At 39.2% G+C, this 24,757-nt stretch overlaps 1 long non-coding RNA gene across 2 annotated transcripts in view; it reads left to right on the top strand.

The window, feature by feature from the left end:
• Positions 1 to 7,507: 7,507 nt before the first annotated feature.
• The window catches only part of LOC105486015 (uncharacterized), a 36,271-nt gene continuing 19,021 nt past the window's right edge, over positions 7,508 to 24,757 (top strand). The window contains exon 1 of one of the 2 annotated variants that reach the window (XR_003019006.2): positions 7,508 to 7,740. This is a non-coding gene — a long non-coding RNA (uncharacterized lncRNA). The remainder of the gene's footprint in view (positions 7,741 to 24,757) is intronic. The other variant, XR_011615045.1, reaches the window with a different exon arrangement.

Genomic DNA, 24,757 nt, shown 5'->3' with positions numbered 1-24,757 from the left:
GGGCTCGGTGCTTAAAATTCTCATCAAAGAAAATGTGAATAACCAGTTTACAACCTGTGAGAAAAAGGGAAAGGATGCCTCCTTCCCATTGCCACAAGTTCAGAATCACAGCTAACATGTGTAGTTGTGGGTGGCTGTGCTTGTTTCTCAAAAGAAGATAATTGCACACCCCACCAAATAACAAAACAAAAGGGGAAAATGTGTGTGGGAGGTGGGAGTGAGATGTTAGAATAATTTAATTACTGTCAGGTGGTTTTCAAGCTGTACTGGGGAAAAAAAAGCCTTGAACATGATCTATTACACAGAAAACAAATTGAGCTTCCATTTCAGCTCATTTTTATCAAATGATCTTAAAAGTTTTAAGAACTGGACAAACTTTACGTTGACACAGAAATCAGATCCTATTTGCTACAAACACAAAACTCGTGAGTTCAAAGTCTCAAGTTCAATTAAGGCCTTCAAGGGCAATAACGTTGACTTAGTTCCCTGACTCCTAGCTGCATATTGCACACTGGATCACTAGCTATTCTCTAGGCTATCACAACGATCACAGTATCATAACTCACTAGTAACATATGGCCCAGAGTTCCAGTAGAGACCCTGAAAATGCATTATATTTGTGTGAGGTGACAAGTTTTTGAAAGGAGGGAAGCCCATCTTACAGGGGTAATAAGGAAACTGTAAGTGGTCACTACAACAGGAAAGAGAGGCTTTTTAAAAAGAGGGAGATGGGGAAAATGATGTGTCTCCTTCTAGCATAACTAGGACCTGTAGGCTGTGCCCCACTTTAGTGGCCTTGGGCTTGGAGGACTGTGCTGAAATATACCACCGGTAAAGCAAGTGGCAGGCTTGGTCTGAGCCCTGCACTGAAGAGAGGCAACACATGACATGGTACCCAAGGAACCTCATGAGGTCCACCAGCTGTGAGAGTGCAGAGGCCAGAACACTGGGAGGAGAGGCCCTGTGTGCTGGCGAAACACATAGCCATGAGCCTCTGCAGTGACAGTAGTCCATGCTCTGGTGGTGGCTGGGCCAATATCAGTTTTACCTGACAGTTCTATGGCAATGATGAAAGTTGCAATGACAACAATGCTCTGGAGAAATCAGGAATTGATACCCTAGAATAACAAGGACCTGCTCTAGAAAGCAGTGGTGTGTATTGGTAACTTGGGCCATTCAGGACAGGCTTCAGCCAAAGAAGCATAGTAGGTTGGTTCAAATCATCTTTGGAATGACTGCCACACAGGCTGGCTCAAAGAGTCCTCAATCTGGGAACACTGGCTTGATGGACCACCCAATTCTCCCCTTGGCCTCTGTATTAGTCCATTTTCATGCTGCTGATAAAGACATACCCAACACTGGGTCATTTATAAAGAAAAAGAGGTTTAATGAACTCACAGTGCCAAGTGGCTGAGGAGGCCTCACAATCACGATAGAAGACAAAAGTCTCGTTGTACATGATGGCAGGCAAAGAGAGAATGAGACCCAAGCAAAAGGCGTTTGCCCTTATAAAACCATCAGCTCTCATGAGACTTATTCACTACCACTAGAACAGTATAGGGGAAAACACCCCCATGATGCAATTATCTCCCACAGGGCCCCTCACAACACATGGAAATTATGGGAGCTACAATTTAAGATGAGATTTGGGTGCGGACACAGCCAAACCATATCAGCCTCTCCACCACCCTCTCCACAATCTCACTCCCCAGCTCTTCCTCTGAACTTGGAACCATTTGAATATTAAATATATAAGTACCATATGAAATGTAATAAATACACTACCACTGTTAGCTATCAACATAGTCACAAATATTGATGCTAACTATGAAAGTATTCCAGTGATATCACATAACCAGTTAGAATACTGAGGTCCGTGAGCATCTCAGAATGAATAGAAGATTACAACTGTCATCTTCACACAGTACAGAGATAATTATATGTTAATAAAAGACAATAACTATTATACCGTTACAGTTACTAAAAGCCAAATGGCATTGTATGTGAAGCATTGAATTAAAGCTATTAGGTCATTGGCTTCATCTTTGCTTTTTTTTTCTTTTTCTTTTTCTTTTTAGTTTTTATTTTTTTTAATTTTATTTTTCCATAAGTTATTGAGGTTCAGGTGGTATTTGGTTGCATGAGTAAGTGCTTTAGAGGTGATTTGTGAGCTTTTGGTGCACCTGTCACCCGAGCAGTATACACTGCACCATATCTGTAGTCTTTTATCCCTCATCCCTGCTCCCACTCTTCCCCTCAAATCCGCAAAGTCCATTGTGTAATTCTTTTTTTTTTTTTTTTTTAGATAGATTCTCGCTCTGTTGCCCAGGCTGGAGTGCAGTGGCGAGATCTCGGCTCACTGTAAGCTCCGCCTCCCAGGTTCACGCCATTCTCCTGTCTCAGTCTTCTGAGTAGCTGGGACTACAGGCACCTGCCACCACGCATGGCTAATTTTTTTTTTTTTTTTTTTTTTTTTTTTTGTATTTTTAGTAGAGACAGGGTTTTACCGTGTTAGACAGGATGGTCTCAATCTCCCGACCTCATGATCCACCTGCCTCGGCCTCCCAAAGTGTTGGGATTACAGGTGTGAGCCACCATGCCAGGCCCCATTGTATAATTCTTATGCCTTTGCATCCTCATAGCTTAGTTCCTATGAGAATGTAAAATATTAGTGAGAACACAAAATGTTTGGTTTTCCATTTTTGAGTTACTTCACTTAGAATAATAGTCTCCAATCTCATCCAGGTAAATGCATATGCTGTTAATTCATTTCTTTTTATGACTGAGTAGAATTCTATCATATATATCTCATATATATCACATATATACATATATAATACATATGATATATATAACTCATATATATACATATATAATACATATGAGATATATATCTCTCTCTCTCTCATATATATGAGATATATGGTCTATTTGCCTATTTTTATACAAGTACCATGCTGTTTTGGTGACTATAGCCTTACAGTATAGTTTGAAATCAGGTAGTGTGATGCCTCCAGATTTGTTCTTTTTGCTTCGTCTTGCTTCAGGAATGCAGGCTCTTTTTTGGTCCATATGAATTTTAGAATTGTTTTTTCTAACTCTGAAGAATGATGGTGCTATTTTGATGGAGATTGTATTGAATTTGTAGATTGCTTTTGGCAGTATGGTCATTTTCACAATATTGATTCTACCCATCCATGAGCATGGGATGTGTTTCCATTTGTTTGTGTTTATTATTTCTTTCAGCAGTGTTTTGTAGTTTTCCTTGTAGAAGTCTTTCAACTCCTTTGTTAGGTATATTCCTAACCATTTTTTTTTTTTTTTGGCAGCTATCGTAAAAGGTGTTGAGTTTCTGATTTGATTCCCCACTTGGTCGCTGTTGGCATATAGAAGAGCTGCTGATTTGTGTACGTTAATCTTGTATCTGGAAACTTACTCTTTTATCAGTTCTAGGAGCTTTCTGGAGGAGTCCTTAGGGTTTTGACTTCCTTTTTACAGATTTGGATGCCCAATATTTACTTCTCTTGTCTTATTGCTCTGTCTAGGACTTCCAGCATTATGTTAAAGAGGAGTAGTGATAGTGGGTATCCTAGTCTTGTTCTCATTCTCAAAGGGAATTCTTTCAACTCTTCCCCAATCAGTATTATGTTGGCTGTGGGTTTATCATAGATGGCTTTTATTACATTAAGGTATGTCCCTTGTATGCCAATTTTGCTGAGGGTTTTAATCATAAAGTGATGCTGGATTCTGTCGAATGCTTTTTCTGCATCTATTGAGATGATCATGTGGTTTTTTTCTTTTCATTCTGTTTATGTGGTGTTTCACATCTGTTGACTTGCATATGTTAAACCATTCCTGCATCCCTGGTATAAAACCCACTCGATCATGGTGGATTATCTTTTGGATATGTTGTTGGATTTGGTTAGCTAGTATTTTGTTAAGGATTTTAGCATCTATATTCATCCTGATAGTGGTCAGTAGTTTTCTTTTTTGGTAGTATGCTTTCCTGGTTTTCGTATTAGGGTGATGCTGGCTTCATAGAATGACTTATGGAGGTTTCTTCTTTCTCTGTCTTGTGGAATAGTGTCAAAAGGATTGGTACCAATTCTTTGAATGTCTGGTAGAATTCTGCTGTGAATCCATCTGGTCCCGGACTTTGTTTTGCTGGTAATTTTTAATTACTGTTTCAATCTCACTGCTTGTTATTGGCCTGTTCAGGGTATCTAATTCTTCCTGATTTAAGCTAGGAGAGTTGTCCAGGAATTTATCTGTATCTTCTAGTTTTTCTAGTTTATGTGTGTAAAGGTGTTCATAGTAGCCTTGAATGATCTTTATATCTCCTTTATCTTTTCTCAGTGATGTTATTTGGATTTTCTGTCTTCTTTTCATGGTTAATCTTGCTAATGGTCTATCAATTTTGTTTATGTTTTCAAAGAACGAGCTTTTTCTTTCATTTATCTTTTGTATTTTTTTGTTTGTTTGTTTCAATTTCATTTAGTTCTGCTCTGATCTTGTTTATTTCCTTTCTTCTGCTGGGTTTGGATTTTGTTTGTTCTTGTTTCTCTAGTTCCTCGATGTGTGATCTTAGATTGTGTGTTTGTGCTCTTTCAGACTTTTTAATGCAGGCGCTTAGGGCTATGAACATTCCTCTTATCACCACCTTAGCTGTATCCCAGACCTTTGATAGGTTCTGTCATTATTGTCATTCAGTTGGAATAATTTTTTAATTTCCATCTTGATTTCATTTTTGACCCAATGCTCATTCAAGAGCAGGTTATTTAATTTCCATGTATTTGCATGGTTTTGAAGATTCCTTTTGTAGTTCATTTCCAGTTTTATTCCACTGTGGTGTGAAAGAGTGCTTGATATACTTTCAATTTTCTTAAATTTATTGAGGCTTGTTTTATGGCCTATCATATGGTCTATCTTGAAGAAATTTCCATTACTGTTGAATAGAATGTTTATTCTGTGGTCATTGGATGAAATGTTCTGTATATATCTGTTATGTCCATTTGTCCCAAGGCATAGTTTAAATCCATTGTTTCTTTGTTGACTTTCTCTCTTGATGACCTTTCTAGTGCTGTCAGTGGAGTATTGAAGTCCCCACTATTATTGTGTTGCTGTCTATCTCATTTCTTAGGTCTATTAGTAATCGTTTTATAAATTTGGGACCTCCAGTGTTAGGTAGATATATGTTTAGGATTGTGATATTTTCTTGTTGGACAAGACCTCTTACCATTATATAATGTTCCTCTTTGTCTCTTTTAACTGCTGTTGCTTTAAAGTTTGTTTTGTCTGATATAAGAATAGTTCCCCTGCTTGTTTTTGGTGCCCATTTGCATGAAATGCCTTTTTCCACCCCTTTACTTTAAGTTTATGTGAGTCCTTATGTGTTAGGTGAGTCTCCTGAAGGCAGCAGATAGTTGGTTGGTGAGTTCTTACCCATTCTTCAGTTCTGTATCTTTTCAGTGGAGCATTTAGGTCATTTACATTCAATGTTAGTATTGAAATGTGAGGTACCATCACATTCATTATGCTCTTTGTTGCCTGTGTACTCTTTTTTGTTTTGCTTTTTAACTTGTATTTTTGTTTTATAGGTCCTGTGTTATTTATGCTTTAAAGAGATTCTGTTTTGATGTGTTTCCAGGATTTGTTTCAAGATTTAGAGCTCCTTTTAGCAGTTCTTGTAGTGGTGGCTTGGTAATGGTGAATTCTCTAAGCATTTGCTTGTCTGAAACTGATTGTATCTTTTCTTTGTATATGATGATGCTTAGTTTCATTGGATACAAAATTCCTGGCTGATAATTGTTTTGTTTGAGGAAGCTGAAGATAGGGCCCCAATCCCTTCTAGCTTGTAGGGTTTCTGCTGAGAAATCTGCTGTTAATCTGACAGGTTTTCCTTTATAGATTACCCGACACTTCTGTCTCACAGCTCTTAAGATTCTTTCCTTTATCTTAACTTTGGATAATGCACTTAGGCAAAGATCTTTTTGAGATAAATTTCCCAGGTGTTCTTTGTGCTTCTTGTATTTGGATGTCTAGGTCTCTAGCAAGGCCAGGGAAGTTTTCCTTGATTATTCCCCCAAATAGGTTTTCCAAGCTTTTAGAATCATCTACTTCCTCAGGAACACTGATTATTCTTAGGTTTGTTTGTTTAACATAATCCCAGGCTTCTTGGAGGCTTTGTTCATATTTTCTTATTCTTTGTTCTTTATCTTTGTTGGATTGGTTAATTTGAAGACCTAGTCTTTGAGGTCTGTTTTTCTTTCTTCTACTTGCTCAATTCTATTGCTGAGACTTTCCAGACCATTCTGCATTTCTAAAAGTGTGTTCAAAATTTCCTAATGTTTGTATTGTTTTACCTTTAAGCTATCTATTTCCTTGAATATTTCTCCCTTCACCTCCTGTTTGTTTTTTGAATTGGGCTTTGCCCTTCTTTGGTCCCTCCCTGATTAGCTTAATAACTAACCTCCTGAATTCTTTTTTGGGTAAATCAGGGATTTATTCTAGGTTTGGATCCCTTGCTAGTGAACTGGTGTGATTTGGGGAGGCGAGCGTTGATGAGCCTTGTTTTGTCATACTATTAGGGTTGATTTTCCGGTTCCTTCTCATTTGGGTAGGCTCTGTCAGAGGGAAGGTCTAGGGCTGAAGGCTGTTGTTCAGATTTTTTTGTCCCACAAGGTGTTCCAATGATGTAGCACTCTCCCTCTTCTCCTATGGATGTGGCCTCCTGTGATCTGAATTGCAGTAATTGTTGTCTCTCTTCTGGGTCTAGCCAACCTGTGAGTCCATCCAGCTCTAGACTGATATTGGAGGTTGTCTGCACAGAGTCCTGTGATATGAACCATCTATGGGTCTCTTAGCTTTGAATACCAGCACCTGTTCCGGTGGAGATGGCAGGGTGTGCAATGGACTCCATGAGGGTCCTTAGCTTTGGTGGTTTAATGCTCTATTTTTGTGCTGGTTGGCCTCCTGCCAGGAGGTGGCGCTTTCCATAAAGCATCAGCTGTAGTCATGTGGAGTGGGACCTGCGGTGGACAGGACCCTAGAACTCCCAAGATTATATGCCCTTTGTCTTCCACTACCAGGGTGGGTAGGGAAGGACCATCAGGTGAGGGCGGGGCTAGGTATGTCTGAGCTCACTCTCCTTGGTTGAGAGTTGCTGCAGCTGCTGTGGGGGATGTAGGAGAGATTCCTAGGTCATGAGAGTTGTGTACCTAGGAGGATTATGGCTACCTTTGCTGAGTCATGCAGGTTGTCAGGGAAGAGGTGGAAAGCCGCAGTCACAGGCCTCACCTAGCTTCTATGCAAACTAAAGGTCGGGTCTCACTCCCACTGTGCCCCCTCAACAGCCCCAGTCTGTTTCCAGGCAGAGGGCGAGAGGTGCTTGAAAACTTGCCTGAGGCTATCTGGCTCCCAGCTGCGAAAGAAAAGGACTTTGGTTCTCCCCGCCCCTGCCCCCCGCTCCCGCGGACTCTGCAAGCCGGGATTCGTGCCCTCCCCTGAGTTCAGGCAAGGAGGATTCTTGCCTTGTTCAAATTGTTACAAAGTTCAGCTACAGAATTCCTTCTCCCTGTGGAGTTTTACCTCAGGCTCCTCTGACCACCCTCCTGATGGATCCCTGTGGTGCTAGGCAGGAATGGGCTGCCTGGGGATCCAGTGAGCTCCCAGGGCCTGTCTGCTGCTTCCTCTACTGCTGTATTTCACTCGCCTTGGCTCTTCAACTTGACCCAGCTCCAGGTAAAGTCAGAAACCTCTCCCACAAACAGACCTTCATCTTCTACAGTGGGGGTGTGTGTTCGGGAGACGCGGGTCTCCCTTTCCCACTTCCACAGTTGGGGCACTCACAGTGTTCGGGGTGTCTCCCAGGTCCTGCAGGAGCAGTCTGCTTCCTTCAGAGGGTCTCTGGGTCCTCTCCGGATTGCCGGTTTGTTCTTGCAGTTGATCTGGAGATAAAATTCACAATGCAAGCCTTCGCATGCTGCTCTGTCCGGAGCTGCAATCTAGTCCTGCCTCCCATCTGCCATGATGCCCTATTCTTTGCATGTTTTTTTTTTTTTTTTTCAGACATAGCACAGAAAAGTGCCTGTTTACTTGGCAGGCACCCTGGTACCCAGATAGAAGTGCTTGGGCTGAGCCGAGTGCCTTGGTTACAAGTACGTCATCAGCCACAATTAAACCAGGAAATACAGGAGTCTCAGGAAGTGCACTTGATAACGAAGCCTCACTAAGCCAAAATTAGCCAATAATCAGCATTGCTCTTCATCCTGAGATGATGCAACCATATTTTACAAGGCAGTCCAGTGGTGGAAGACAGGCCTGGGGACACACTAGATCCCTTGTCTAGCTTTGTCACCAGTTCACATGATTTTAGACAACCAGAGTTAAATGCCTTCCCAGTGTTTCAGCTTCTCTCTTGCAAAGTCTCAAATCCATCCATCAGTGGCAGGATTTATAAGTTCATATGAGTGGCAAATGTATTGGACAATGACGTCTTTAATGCCAGGAACAATGTTTTATTGTTCTTTACATACACTGAGCACAATGCTTGCTGCAGTAGTCATTGAACTATTATTTGCTAAATTATTAACAGTGAGAAAACTAAATGATAAATGAGACCCATTAGTCACTAGCTGTTTGGACAAGCTTTCTGGTTGTCCATTGACACTATTAAGCCCTGGGCTAGGAATGACAAGCCCAAGATCACTTATAGAGTCACATGGAAAAGGCTAGGGTAGCATTCTAGCCACAGAGCTGTGCAGCCTGCCCAAACAGGGCTGTCTCAGTAACACAAGCTCTCCTCCTACCAAACCAAAAAGAAAAGCAGCTTGGTTAGAGTCTTAGGATTCCAAGAGCCACTTATTTCTGGTTATTTGCTTTTGGCAGGCACTGCATAGATATCAAAGGAGTAGTGCTGAAATTGAAGAGATTTATCATTTTCATTCCTAGAAAGTTCGTAGGAATCATCATGTCTTGTGGTACATAAGTACAGCTGGAATTCTTTGTATCCTGCAGAGGAGAAACACACAGGTGACCACGGTACTGAGGCACCATTCCAAGAGAACTATAGAATCTTGTTTCTGTCCTCTAGTGATTTGCAATCTAGTGTCTTCATGACTCTTTAAGGAAAGAACACCTATGGTTAGCATTAAGAAACTGTTAAGGAGCATGTAGCGAAGCATAGGCTCTGAAGTGAAAAGAACTGGGTCTTACTAGTTTTGTGACCTCGGGCATATAACTTCATCTCTATGGGCCTCAATTATCATAACAGTTCCTATCTCTCAGCCTTCCTGTAAGACACAGATGAAATCAGGTATGTTCAGAGAGGCACTGCAAACTGTAACACACATCATACATGCTAGTCATTATTGTTTTATAGACACTTCTTTCTGCACATCCAGAAGGTAGAGATGTGAGCTTCAAAAAAAAAAAAAAAAAAAAGATCAATTTAAAAGCAGTAATTCAGAGAACGATGACTGCAAATTGAGAGTGAATTCCAGCAAGACAGTGACCAAAAATTGAATGCTGGATTTAGCCAGATGCCCGAGATATCAGTGCACACCAAGGAGCTAATAATGTCATTCCGCAGAACTCTGCTTAGAACACAAAGGAATTTGGCCGTCAATTCTGGTGTCTCCAATACCAGAGTGATTTTTGATACCCAGGAATTATAAGAATTGGCATTTGCTCAACGTCTATCACATTCACTTATTTTTTTCACTAAACATTAAAACTTCTATCACATAGGCAAGTTGAGGTTTTTATTCAGCTCTAAAAATCGAATGCTAAAACTTTCCGATCATGCCTGTGTGGAAGTATTGCCATTCGTAGAAACAAATTAAAACGCTGGAATGTCCACAGTGTGAGCACAACAGGCTCTCAATGAATTTATGCTTTCCTATAAACCTGTAAGCTTTCTCTGTAAAATAAGCAATTTTTTGGACAGTTTTTTTAATGGCCCAGTTGCTCTAGTTATTAGCAGACAAATTTTTATGGATTTTAATACTTCTCTATTCAGAATAATTGTGTAATTTATGGTGGAATATGTGCCCAGTTACCATATATTTCTCCAGGTTTCTAGTTAACAGCCTTTCCCATGCACAGTTGGACTGCTGATGTAAGTTTGTAAGAGAGATGCTTAATTATCCTTCTGTTCTGTGCCTGACTCTGCTTCCCCCTGGGGTCCTTCTGGCAATTGTCTTAGCTCTCCTGACACCGAAGCAAAGGAAACACAGAGCGTCCCAACTTTCCTCTCAGGGTTTTATCCAACTGCATCTGCAGGACCACAGGGAGGGAGGAATTTAGGTCCCAAACACATTTTTGTTCCTCTGTAGATGAGGCAACTCCTCCTCCTTTCTACTGTGCTCAGAAACAGGCTGCACCCACCCACGAAAGGTCCGGGGAGGCTCCTGGCTAGAAACTGTGCAGGGCGCCGCCCTTGGAGCAGTCTGTCTCCATGGAGACCGACGCGCCGGAGAAAACTCACACCGGGCCAGGTGGAGACCACAACAGCGGGGGAGATACGAGAGTCAACAGATGGGGAAAAACAAGAAACACTAAATGGGAGACTGAAGTGTTCGGGTGGGAGAATTTACTCCTTTGTAGCTGTTTTTTAAAATATTTCCTCATCTCAAAGACAGAGAGTGAAAGGGGTGGGAGAGGGAGGGAGGGAAGGAGGGAGGGAGGGAAGGAGGGAGGCAGAGAAGGAGAGAGGACTATCCCTAGATAAGTAAAACGAAAGCGTTAGTTTTTCATTTAATTACATATAATTTCCTCCAGGTCAGAATGTTCTGTAATCCGTTCAATGTTTATAATTGTGGATCTGCTCCATTTTCATCATGCAGCAGTAGTGAGAAAGTAGCTGATCATGGAAACCACTGCCTACACTTAGCAAATAATCAGTCCCCATTTAAACCCCTCATCAAGTTGTATACATGATATGATCTCTTAAGCGCTTGGCTTTTTCTAGAATCTCATTAATTTCAGAGGGTGATTTCTAATGATCGCATTTCAGAAATTGTCAGAAATGTTTTTTTTTTTTTTTTCCTTTTGTTGCTTGTTGCCAAGTGAGAACAATCTTGTAATGACACCACATTTTTTAACATGTTTTTCCATAATGAGTCTTCAGGGGAAAATTCAACTTATGAGAACTAAGAAAACAGTCTGCTACTTCGCATATCATCAAAACCAAAGGAACATGGTTTTGCATGCATAATATGACATGGTTACAATGCCTGCACTGGGCCAGCCATAACCGACATAGATTATGAGCCATTGCTGCTGATCAATACAAGTGTAGTATTACTTGCACTTGCCAGTACACACTTTAACATAATCGATAATATATAGTTTGTTAGCGTTTCTAAGAACTAGGGAATAGAAGGGAAGTGTAAAAGATCAAAACACAAAGTCTCAGGTTTGCCTCTGAACAATTCTATTATGCGCCGCAAGTCACAAAAAGCTAATGTGCTCAATGGCATAACTTTAAAAAAGCACGATTACGTTTTGTTACTTTCTGTTACCACTCAGGATTTACCTTAGTCATTAGTATTGTTTTCAGACCACATAGAGAATAATAGTGAAGGGAGAAGAAGCTCATAAATAAGATGCATTTATCTAAAACCCCCTGTCCTTAGAGACCAAGAATGACTTTCCTCTTGGGACTTGAGGAGCAAAGGTGACAGCCTTTGTCACAGGAGCTGAACGTGAAATGAAGTGATGGTATCAACCACACTCCCAAGGGAATTATTTTTAAAGAAATACCTTTGACTTTATTCAGTGACACAACACCTTTTTCCCCTTTTACTGCAATGTTGTTCTGTTACATTGTCAAGAATCCTTGGATACAGCACAAATCTGTGTTATTTCAAAGCTATTTCAAAAGGCCTAATAATTCCTTATATTTATCAAGTACTCTAACAACCAAGACATGAAAATATTCTAATTTTCTTTGCTCAGTGTTATAGTTTAGTTTAATCCATGATGCTCAAAGTCAGTCCTTCTGCAGAATTTGAGTCAAATGAAAAGGTCTGCATGCTCAAAATATACCTCTTTTGTCAACCTGAAGCCCTGTTATTGGAGTCCACATAGATTCTCACAGTATTTCCCAAAGAACTACAATTTTAAATTCTATTATCGGTAGTTAATTAATAGTAGTAAAAACTGCTTAGCTAAATGAAGATACTTGAGGAAATATGACCAGAGCAGGTAAAATAGGTAAGAGATATTCAGAGAGAGAGATTGAGGGAGAGAGAAAGAGAGTTTATTTTGGCATTTATTAAAAACGTACTCTGCACATGAAACTGGGCATTCTCTGTGCAGTATATTTTTTAATCCTCACAATAAATTATTACTGTTCCCATACCACACAATAGGTCGCACAGCCTGAATCTAGCTATGCTGGTGAGAGAACAGGGGTGATGGGTGGGTGTGGAAAGTCTAGAGAAGGCTCACTGCCTGAGACAATCTGGTGACAGCCAGGACGTAGGATGCTAGATGTCAAAGGAAAAAGCTCCAAAGGCAAATTCCAACAAAGGGGTGACCCAAAGGGACATAATGGAATCCTAAAATTACCTCTATTTCATGATCATTTTTAAAACACTTGAAAAACAGGGAGGACAATGATTTATCGAGAAGAAACTACAAGGCCTCTTCAATTCTCAGCTACTTCAAAAACAGCAATAAAGTGTTAAGAGTTTATTGCAGCCAAGAGCTGTGGCTCACACCTGTAATCCCAGCACTTTGGGAGGTCAGGACAGGCGGATCACTTGAGGTCAGGAGTTAGAGACCAGCCTTGCCAACATGGTGAAACCCCATCTCTACTAAAAATACAAAAAATACCCAGGCATAGCAGCACACGCCTGTAAACCCAGCTACTCCAGAGGCTGAGGCAGAAATTCTTCATCCCAGGAGGCAGAGGTTGCAATAAGCCGAGGTCGTGCCACTGCACTCCAGCCTGGGAGACAGAGTGAGACTCCGTCTCAATAAATAAATAAAAGTTTATTGCAAGAAGTATGTACAATAGAGCTTGTGAATGTGGTGAGTGTGTGTATGTAGTGTGATGTGTGTGTGAACACACATGAGAGTGCAGTACGCATGTGAATGATGTGTATGTATAGATACGTGTGTATATGGGGCAGGGTGATAAGCACATTTCACACATTATTGCTTCGTGATCCTCTAAATAAATTTTCACACACTTGGGAAAATAAGCAACACCACATGAACTATCCGCCTATCTGACAAAATGCTCTGGAGAAAATAAATGTAGCTGTGATAACTGGACTCTCTTTAAATTTCAAACAGCTCCAAAAAATTTCTCATAAATTTAATATGCTCCCTAGAAGCAAATTTCTCCCATTCTTCAAGAGGTCCCTTTAACACCTTTTCATCTGTTTTCTGATCCCCAATATTCCCTATAACCCACTTGTTATAATAACTGTTAACTGATGACCTTACCTCATACTTCACTGAGAAACTAGACACAACCATATAGGAATTCCCCTATCTTCCTAGCATCATCTCCACCTGTGTTGGAAAACACACACTCTGCTTTTCTTCCTGTTTCAATGGAAGAAGCGTTTGTCTTCCCAGCAAAGTCTACCACATTGTGCTCTGGATCAGATCCTCTCTATGCTTCTCAAGGATTTCTGACTCTCTTTGGAATTTTTAGTGTCTTTCTTGTTTCCATGAGCATACACATTTGCTGTAGGGTCTCCCTTCTTTAACGAGTGTTCCCATGATCCTGCAATCCTCCACAAAGATTGCTCCCAATTCTCTGCTCCTTATTACAGCAAAACTGATTAAAATAGCTCTCTACCATCCACTGCCCCTATGGCTTCACTTCCAGACATCTCTTTGATCCCCTTCAGTAGGCTTTCTCTCTTACACTCCAACCCAGTGGAACTGCCCATAACCAAGCACCAGTGACTCCCCTTCTACCAAAGACAATCTTTAATTCGCTGACCGTATTGCACTCTCTAAACAACAGTTTACAGAGTGAACAGGCTCTCCTTCCTGAAATATTTCTATCTCTTGGTTCCCATGAAACCCACCTCTTAGCTTTCCTACTACTTCCCTGTCCATTCTTCTTCAGTTACTTTACTGGCCACTCCTCTTCTGCAAGACCCCCATCTGAGGTCCCAGGAGTCAATCTTCATCATTTTTCTATCTTTGATCTATGCTCTCCCTCTTGATGATCTCCCATAGCTATAGATGATACCTAATTGCATCCAATTTTATGTATTTGGGCCCAACCTCCTTGATGAGTTTCATACTCTAATATCTAATGGACTACTTACAATCTACACTTAGATGTAAACTTAACATTTACACCTCCAACTTAACATATTCAAGACAGAACGTGTGTGCTTTGCCTTTTTGTTATTGGGGTGTGTGTGTGTGTATGTGTGTGTTGGCCTCCAAAACCTGTTTCTTAACCCCAGTACTCTTCTATATCTCAGTAAATAGTGCTATAATCCAATTAAATTTACAACCCAATTTAGGGTACAAAACCTAGGAATCATATCTACCTTCAAAATATACCCTGATTCCACCCACTTCTCAGTTTCTATTGCAAATACCTGGTATCAGCCACTGTGTGATCTCCTATCTGAACTATCTCCTGCTTGCAGACCTGCCCCATCCTAATATCTGTTCTTCACACCAAATCCAAAATAAGGTGTGTAAAACACTCATCACATCAATTGTCTGGTTAAAAACCCCCCAATGACTTCTGAGTACGTGTAGAATAACATCCAAATTCCTTACTGCGTCCCTTAAGGTGTGGGCTTTCTGTTAATATCTTTGTCTATTCTCTGACTTCCTCTCCCAGCTCTCCTCTTTTGCTCACTGTGCTCCAACCAATGCTCACTGTGCTCCAACCTTTGTTATACTTTCTAAATAAGACAGCCCTATTCTGGTCTCAGGAGTTTGCACTTGCAGGTCACTCTACCTGGGTCATTCTCTAACTCATCTAACTGATCCTAATCACTAGGTCTCCTCTCAGATGCCAACTCTGCAGAGATACTTCTGCAGACAAACACATTTAAAATTGATCCATATCCCCCACTTCATTCACTATCACACCATCATGTTTTATTTTCTTCATGTAACCTGTAATAAAGAAAAATTCTTATTTGTGTGTTTAATCTTCACACTAGAATTTCAGTTCCATGAGAATATGTATGTCTTGTTCATTTATTGTATTCCAGGTGCTTAAATCAGGGTCAACAAGTAGTTGATGTTCAGTAAATATTTGTTGAATATAGAGATTAATTAATTATAGTATGTTGTGAATCCTCAATCAGGTAGAAGTGCCATAAGCTAATGATCTAAGCTGACGCATGAAGATAGTCTTTTCTTGATAGTTTCAGTCTTGTGCTAAATCATAATAAATACCCTTTAGGCTTAATAGGAGAATGTGACCCAAACACTTCAGGCATGTGGAGAATATTTTAATGACAGTACGAACATGCGAGGGAATTGTTCAAGCTCTATGCTTCATTTCTTTCTTCAGCATGGCAGTATAATTTAATTACACAGTGCTATATCCCTATGCATCTAAAGTCAACAATATGTTTACCGTAGCCGAGCTGTACAGTTATGAAAAATTAATTTTTAATCATTTGGTGAACTCATCTTTACTGTATCTTACTAGATACAATTACTTTGAGATTTGCTATGTGTTGAAACAAGATCAATGTCAACTGTCAAACTGCCAGAGTGGCTGTAGTAATATCATACCAAGTAGATTTAAAACAACAACAAGAAAAATGTTTCTAGAGTTAAAGAGGGACATTTCATAATGGCAAGAGGGTCAATTCATCAGGAAGATAACAATTAAAACATGTATACACCTAATATATACACAAAGCAAAAAAGGACAGAATTAAAGAAATAAGAAATTCAACAACAATAGTTGGAGGCTTCACTACCCCCACTTTAATAATGAATAGAACAAGGGAGAAGATCAACAAGGAAATAGAGGACTTGAACAACACCATAAACCACCTAGGCCGAACAGACATCTATAAAACAATCCACCCAGCAACAACAGATTACACATTCTTCACAAGTACACATAGAACATTCTCCAAGGTTGATTATATACTAGGCCTTAAACATGTCTCAGTAAGTTCACAAGGATCAAAATTATGCAAAATATGCTTTCTGACCACAATGAAATTAAATTATCAATTAATATCAGAAGGAAATTTGAGGCATTTACAAATATGTGGAAATTAACAAACAACAAAATTCTAAATAACCCATGGTTGGAGAAGAAATCACAAAGAAAATTCAAAAAATACTTTGATATAAATAAAAACAAAAACACAATAAAACAAAAGTTATGGGATGCTGAGAAAGCAGTGCTCAGAGGAAAATTTATAGCTGTAAACACCTTTTTCCTTAAAAAAAAAAAAAAAAATAGAAGGTGATCTCCAATCTAATTTTCCACCTCAACAAAGAAGAAGAGGAAACTAAACCCAACACAGGTAATATACTTCCTGTCTGTATAGATTTGCCTAGTCTATAGATATAATATAAATGGAACCATAATAAACGTGGTCTTTTGTGACCAGCTTCTTTCCTGGAGTAGACTGTTTTCAAGATTTATCTATGCTGTAAGCATGTATTGATACTTCATTCCTTTTAATTGAGAAATAATATTCCTTTGTAAGAATGTACCTCATATTATTTAGCCATTTATCAGTTGACAGACATTTGGGTTGTTTCCACTCTTTTGACTATTATGATTAACAGCTTTGAACATTCGCTGTAGTCAGTGAACCTACATTGACACATCATTGTTGCCCAAAGCCCATGGTTTACATTAGGGTTCACTCTTAGTGTTGTGCATTCTCTGAGTCTGGACAAATGTGTAATGGCATGTACCCAGCATTATAGTATCAGACAGAGTAGTTTCACTGTCCTCTGTGCCTCATCTATTCATCCCTTCCTCCCCTCTAACCCCTGGCAACCACTGATTCTTCTACTGCCTACATAGCTTTGCCTTTCCAGAATGTCATATAGTTGGAATTAGATGGTATGTAGCCTTTTCGAATTGGCTTCATTCACTTAGTAATACGCATTTAAGATTCCTCCGTATCTTTTCATGGCTTTTTAACTCATTTCTTTTTAGCACTGAATAATATTCCATTGTCTGTTGTACCACAGTTTATCCACTCACCTACTCAAAGACATCTTGATTTCTTCCACATTTTGGTAAATACAAATAACGCTGCTATAAACATTCATGTGCAGGTTTTCATGCGGACATAAGTTTTCAGCTCATTTGGGTAAATATCAAGGAGCACAATTGCTGGATCATATGGTAAGAGTACGTTTAGTTTTGTAAGAAACTGCCAAAATTGTTTTAATGTAAAAAAACTGTATGATTCAGATGGAAAAATAAAGCTGCCTAAAAGGAAAACATTAGAAAGACCTAATACATGAATTCTAAATTACATTACCAAAAGACAAGGACTGAAATTCTAGAGAGTTTAAGCAGTGGAGCTGTAATTAAGACTTTTCTATGTGAGTATTGTCATTCATTTATGAAACCAGAAGACAAATATTCTCAGAGATACAAGGGCTCAGACAATCTGTTACCCAGGTAACCTTTCAAAAATCGCTTGAAATGAACTCTAAGCATCCAAAGGATAAAGCAAATTAAGAATTCAAGCATGGAAAACTATTGTGTAAGAGGACTGGTAGTAAATACAATTTACTACCTCACTAATTACACTAATTACCTCCCTGACCTGACTAATTACAACAAATCCCACATTACAGGTTCTTTAGGACTTGGTACTTCTGAGTGACACTTGTCACAGTTGCTGGTGTATACATGTTACTAAAACTGCTTGATCAAGATCTGAGGCTGAGGTTCTGCTATGTGGTCCCTCTAAGAAGGCAATGAGCACTGCTGCTCACCTTTGTAGGTACTTCTGCCCCCAGCATGATGCCTGGCATCAGGGCCGGCACTGCCTTTTTTGTAAATGAATGAGCATGAACAAACGAACCTGACATTTCCTCTACTCTTGTACCCACCCTCACCTGATTATAATGTATGTGTGACACATGAATTACTCAAGGACAAAGACGGTGTCACATTCATCTCTGCATCCTAAGAGTGTCAGAACACTGCTCAAGCTAACCAGAGTCACTTAATATTTTCTGAATTATTGAACTGAATTCTCTGCCACATATTCCCGCTCACCATATACCCCCACCACACAAAACAACCAAAATGGCATATGCTCTCTCACACCTCCATGCCTTTGTCTATGTTGTGTTTTATCCTGTGATAGTTTCCCCCCACCTTCCCCACCTCATGTGGGTAGTTGCTTATCTATTCAGAAGGGTTTTGACTAGGTAAATAAACTGTTGGCCAACTTGGAAGTAGCAATATTAAATTGGGTACCATGCATCCTGGGAGACTCTGTCAATGATGGCCAGGCATTTCTGAATTTACCTGAGTATGGTTTTAGTATAGAGGAGAGCATTGTCTTAGAGGATACAATGTTTTCAAGGTTTGGTAAAAGAAGCTGGGCTTAAGGTTGAGCTACATTGTACTCAAATTACTTTTCAGTCTTTTGGTTATACTCATGAAGTTAACTGCTTTTAAGCTCTTTCCTTAAAATTGGAAGATGAAAGGATGGAAATTCCTCAGTGTCTTTTAAACTTTTAATCTAATTAATAGTTAAATCAAGAAATGTTCCTTATCAAAATTTCCTTTGGTTTACTGTACTAGACTCATTTTTTTCTATCATGTGAAAGTGCCAGAAGTTTTGATACTTAGAGGATTAAATTAAAGTTTTAATCGAAAGATTTGGTCAATCTTTTAAAATATCTGTTTTTTTAAAGATTATACTCTCTTAGATGTCCACACTATAGTTAGATTTACTTGTCTATAAATAGTCTCTTTTTTGTACTTATTTTTGCTGAGATTTTTTTCTGCTCTTGAAAGTCTGAGAAAAATCTAACCCTACTTGGCTACTGATGAGAGCTTTCATGTACAGTAGTTATAAGTAGCACACCTGCTGAGAAACTGTTTGCACATAAGGAGAACTGAAGTGCACAGCTTTCCCTGAGAGAGTACCAGCAATTTGGGGTGAGCAAGGAATTCTAAGTAAAATGCGAATCAACATAAACTGATAGGTCCATGAGTCAAAATATACTAAAAACAATTCAAAATTGCTATTATAAATTCATGTGGAAAATATTACACAAAAGTCATCGCTGTGGATATCACATAAAGGCATCTTACTGAGACAGAAAATGCCAAGGTATTACAAGAACAGCCGCACCATTCTTTATAGCCTAAGCAAAATGAGGATGTCCTAGAAAGCAGCCTTCAAATTCTATTTTTGACAATGTCAAATTCATTTTATAAAATCTGAAAAGTTCTAGAAGCAGTCGAACATGGGAGCAAATATTGCCCGGGATACCATTTCTTTGATATAAGAAAAAGTGAAATATGTTGGTTCCTGCCTACACATGCAAGAAATAGAAACTTGAAAAATTAAAGTTCTATTATTATTCTACTTCACCCAACTGCCATCATAATGGTTACTGATTATCAATTACTCTTGTCACTTATTGATTTGACCTTGAAAAATAAGAGTTCTAGGAGAGGAGTCGGGGTTTCAGGAGACAGGTTTCAAACCTGCCATTTTCTAGCTGTGTGCCTGTGGGTTAGTCCTTTCCTCTTTTGGAGTTTCAGTTTCTCTATTTGTAAAATTAGGAGGTTGAATAAAATGATTGCACTTTTGGTTTTGTGACTAAAGTTAATTATATAAAAATGAGATATAGTTCATGATCTGGAAATGAGAACAAGATAAAAATCTGACAAAAGTTAAGAAAGGAGAGTTGACTTACTTAAAAGGCAAAAAACAGCATTCCATTCATATATTGGCATATCAACATCTACAGATAAGTTTGATGTTAAAGATACAAAAAGAATGATAAAACTTTAAGCCAAGAAGTCAAATAAATAGGTGACTGCATCCCAACTTTCTGTGAATGGTCGAGGTTGTCTGGAGGAGGATATAAAAGACTCTAAGGCTCAGTCTGGCCTCAGTGGAAAAGAATGCTGTGATTTATTAGCAATATCTGCTTAGGCTCAGAAAGGGAAAATGGCAGTGTTGCAAGATGCTTTTGCCACATAAGTTCTAAAACAGTATTCTAGCCATATATAGAAGATAGCTGTTACTACTTTCTGAAGATACTTCTAAAGACTTTAGGGCAACCTCTATTCCCAAATATCACAGCATACAATCTGGAACATAAAACACAATAAAATATAACATTAAAATGTAAGTGAATCCTTTCAGGCCTATACTGTTCTATAAATACAAATACTGTTCCAACCCAGTAAACACAGTACAAATACTGTTCTACAATTCAGATGAAAACAGAATAGTTAGTTGCAACCAAGACTGCCACCCACCCTCCAGTTGTCATTGATCTTTTCTCTGGCAATAGAAGCCCTGGTTTTATGTAGGCCCATGGCTGCCCAGAATATGTACACATTTCTTAGCCCATCCCTGTCTTGCATATTGACGAGGCTGTGTGACTAAGTGCTAGCCAATGAGACGTGAACGGAAATGATGTGAGCAACTTCAATGTTTTACTTGTTGGGGCTCAGAAACCTATACCCCAAATACAGCACTTTGACAAGCTGGACTAAAGAAGCAACCTTGACTGGCTGCTGTGGTTCATGCCTGTAATCCCAGCACTTTTGGGAGGCTGAGGCAGGCAGATCGCTTGAGGCCGAGAATTTGAGACCAGCCTATACAACATAGTGAAACCCCATCTCTACTAAAAATACAAAAGTTAGCCAGGTGTGTTGGCACATACCTGTAATCCTAGCTATTTGGGAGGCTGAGGCATGAAAATTGCTTGAACCCATGTGGCAGAGGCTGTAATGAGCCAAGATCATGCCACTGCACCCCAGCCTAGGCAACTGAGTGAGACTCTGTCTCAAAAAAAAAAAAAAAAAAAATACAGCAACTTCAAGGTATATCTGATCTTCCCCCTCATACACACACCTGTCTCTCAATCCTGTCTGTCCCAAAGCACAGGATGAAGCTGTCTGTCCTCTAAAGTCTGGACCTTCCTTATCTGCCAAAAGTATGGATCCACCAAAGAAGAAAACAATTATCTCTGGTTCCTTCCAGGTGTGGCCATTAACTGAACTCAGGTCACAGGAAGAAAGACTGAAGTCTGTCAACACACCTGACAGATGTTTGCCACCAACCATTGTCTTTCAGCCCCATTTAGTTTTTCAGAGAGAATCATTTACCAGCTGCTGTCTGCTCTGCATGTCCAACAGACTTTGTCCCAGGCCACCGTATGTTCTCCAAGTCCATTCATTTCCCCAAAACTTCACTTACTATCCCTCAAATTGCCACATTCGCCCCAGCTCCTCTTCCCCTATGAAGAAGGGTATACCTCGTTTATACATCTGCACCTCACTGGATTACTGGGTAATCAATCTCATGCAATTCTCCTGTGCCTTTGAACATTAAAATAAATTTTGTAGGCCTTCTCCTACTAATCTGCCTTTTGTCAGTTGATTTCTCAGTGAAACTTCAGATGGCGAAGGGGATGTTTCCTTTTGGCTGCTACACTCCTAAAGAGAAGGGATACGCCTACCCCTTTCCTTTTTCCTCTTCTTTCTAGCCACAGTGCAGACTGGGTGGCATGAGCCATGATGGGATGAAGAGGAGGTAACACCCAGGAGTCACCCATCAGCCTTAGCCTGCTTACATGCGGAAGTTACATGCAACAGAAATTATTTTCTCTCTTGCTTAAGGCACTATTTTTCCAGCTTCTGTTAAACAACCAAACACGTATCTTACCTAATAAAATAGCTGCCTTGGGGTATGGGAATATGCATAAGAAATTCATGTTTCCTTGTGGGAAATGTGACATGATTCAGGAGAAAGTTATTCCCACAGTGCAGGTATTCCCAAGTAACAGGAGGTGAACATTGTGATGTAGCTACTAAACAGATCTTTTCTTGAGGCTTATCTCTTTTATCAGAGTTGGCAACCTATGGTCCATGGGCCAGATCCAACCAACAGCCTCTGCTTGTAAATAAAGTTTTAGAACACAGCCATGTGCATTCATTTACATATTTTCTGTGGCTGCTTTTCAAGTTACAATGGCATAGCTGAGTAGTTGTGACAGAGACTACATGGCCTACAAAGCCTAAAATAGTTACTACCTGGCCCTTTCCAGAAAGTTCGCTGGCTCCTGTCTTCAAAGATGGCAGCCTTTGCACCCCTGGGAACTCTAACTAACTGATTTCAGATATCACTTTTTCTTTTTTCCATCTGGCAATTTGCTCACATCTATGTATTAATATACTCAATACCCTTCTTTCAGCGTATCCAAACATGCTATTTTCTGCTAAAGAACTATTTAAGAATTTTTAATTTAGTAGGAATTTTAATTTCCTACTTCTCTCCTTGTAGTTACACTTGGGGACCATAAGGACATTTTGCACACAAAAAAGTGTTATCTCTGCAATTGAATTAGTACATTATAAAGGTGAGTGGGGAAAACAAGTGGGGTGAGACACAGTGTTCGGGCTGTTGACTCTCCTAACTCGCATTCTGGTCTCAAAGCCAGTGAAACCCAAGTTCACACCCTGATCTCCAGTGTCGCTGAGAACAGTGACTTTCTGTCACTGTTAAAGAAAATACCTAGAGCAAGACTGTGTCAAATCCAAGAATGTTATGGGTCTATTTCAGCAGAAATTTTAAGATACTCAGAGCCAATCTGAGTCTTGAAAGGTGAATTTGACTTGAAAAGAATTTTAAATGGAAAGAAAAAGTAAGACACTAATAAAGAATATGATGCATTCATCCTAGTAACAGTCATTAACCAAAGGGAAAAGCAAATGATTTTGTTTCTAAATGTAAATTTAAAGCCATGCCTATCAGAAAAGTGGGCTTTCAACTAACTGAAAAAATTGCACTGTTGGTTCTAAAACTGCTATACTCCTGAATTTATTCATTCAATATATTTTTAACAAGAAAAATTAAGAAGACTCAAGCCATTAAGAAGTGATAAAGACTATGGAAAGCTATTGATCAAAATTAAGACAAGACAGAGAAACTCAATTGATACATGTGCATAAATCTACACATGAAAGAGAAGTTGTGCCTTTCTTTTTAAAAATAATTTATAAATTACATTCGTTTTAAATATCCATCAACTATAATATGCCTGTCTTAATATCTGTGAGATTCCACAATCTAATAAAAAAAATTTATGTTAAGAAAAATCTAACATTGCTGGGAGTATGTTTTAAAACTATATACAGTTGTGTATATATTTAGAACATGTACTAATTTTATTATACTTATATTCTAGAGCTGTGCTATCTAGTATGGTAACCACTAATCACATGTGGTTTCAAGGGCTATTTAGCCCTTGAAATGCAGCCAGTCAGAATTGAGATCATATAAAATGCTCTCGAGATCCTGAAGACTTAGTGTGATACGAAAGAATGTCAAATATTACATTTTGATTACATGTTGTGATGATAATGCTTTAGATACACTGGATTAAACAAAATATACTATTCAAATCAACATATCCTTTTTTAGCTTTTTAAACATAGTGGCTAGAAGATCTTAAATTATAAATGAGGCCCATATTATATTTCTATTGGACAGTACTGGCCTAGAGCACTGGTCCTCAAGCCCTAGGTCATGGATCAGTATTGGTCTGTGGCTTATTAGGAACTGGACTGCACAGCAGGAGGTGAGCGGTGAGCAAGCGAGTTAAGCTTCATCTGTATTTACAGCTACTCCCCATCACTCACATCACCCGAGCTCCGCCTCCTGTCAGACCAGTGGTGGCATTAGATTCTCAGAGGAGCATGAACCCTATTGTGAACGGCTCATGTGAGGGATCTAGGTTGCATGCTCCTTATGAAAATCTAATGCCTGATGATCTGTCACTGTCTCCCATCACCCTCAGATGGAACCATCTAGTTGCAGGAAAACAGACTCAGGGGCTTTCACTGATTCTACATTATGGTGATTTGTATAATTATTTCATTGTATATTACAGTGTAATGATAGAAATAAAGTGCACAATGAATGTAATGCACTTGAATCATCCCCAATCCAAACCCCAACTCCAGACCGTGGAAAAATTGTCTTCCACGAAACCGCTGGTCCAAAAAGTTGGGGACTGCTAGTTTAGAGTATCTAAGAGTACTTTCTTCTGCAGAGGTAATTATCAGCTTTGAACTTCTGAGAAACCTACCACCATGATACCAGTAACCAATAAATGTAAATTTTATGTTGGATATTTCAATGAAACTAAAAAAGCATTTTGTCTAATCTCAAAACATGGATTATAGTTTTAAGACTCTATTTAGAAATAAGAAAATAAAATGTTGAACTTACATATTTCTCCTTACTTTTCTCATTTTAATTTTATCGATTTCAAAGAGAAGATTTTGTTTGGATGGAAAGCAAGATGTGGTCTCAGTTATAAGTAAGAGGAGGGAAAGAGACCAAAAATAGAACTGACAAGAGAATGTTGCCAGATAAGGAACAATAACTACACTTGCAATAAAATTCCACCAAAAATAACCTCTGTGAAGAACAAAAATGGAATACCTGAAATTATTTCTTTAAATGAAAACTTCTTCAGTGCTGCATTTTTACAATCAGCCTAGGGTACTAACATGGTATAGGATTAGATGAGGGAATGGCTTCTACAG

The sequence above is a fragment of the Macaca nemestrina genome, chromosome 16 (genome assembly GCF_043159975.1).
Source record: "Macaca nemestrina isolate mMacNem1 chromosome 16, mMacNem.hap1, whole genome shotgun sequence".
Taxonomy (NCBI): Eukaryota; Metazoa; Chordata; class Mammalia; order Primates; family Cercopithecidae; genus Macaca; species Macaca nemestrina.
Note: the sequence above shows the minus strand (reverse complement) of the source record. Positions and strands in the feature narration are given on the sequence as shown.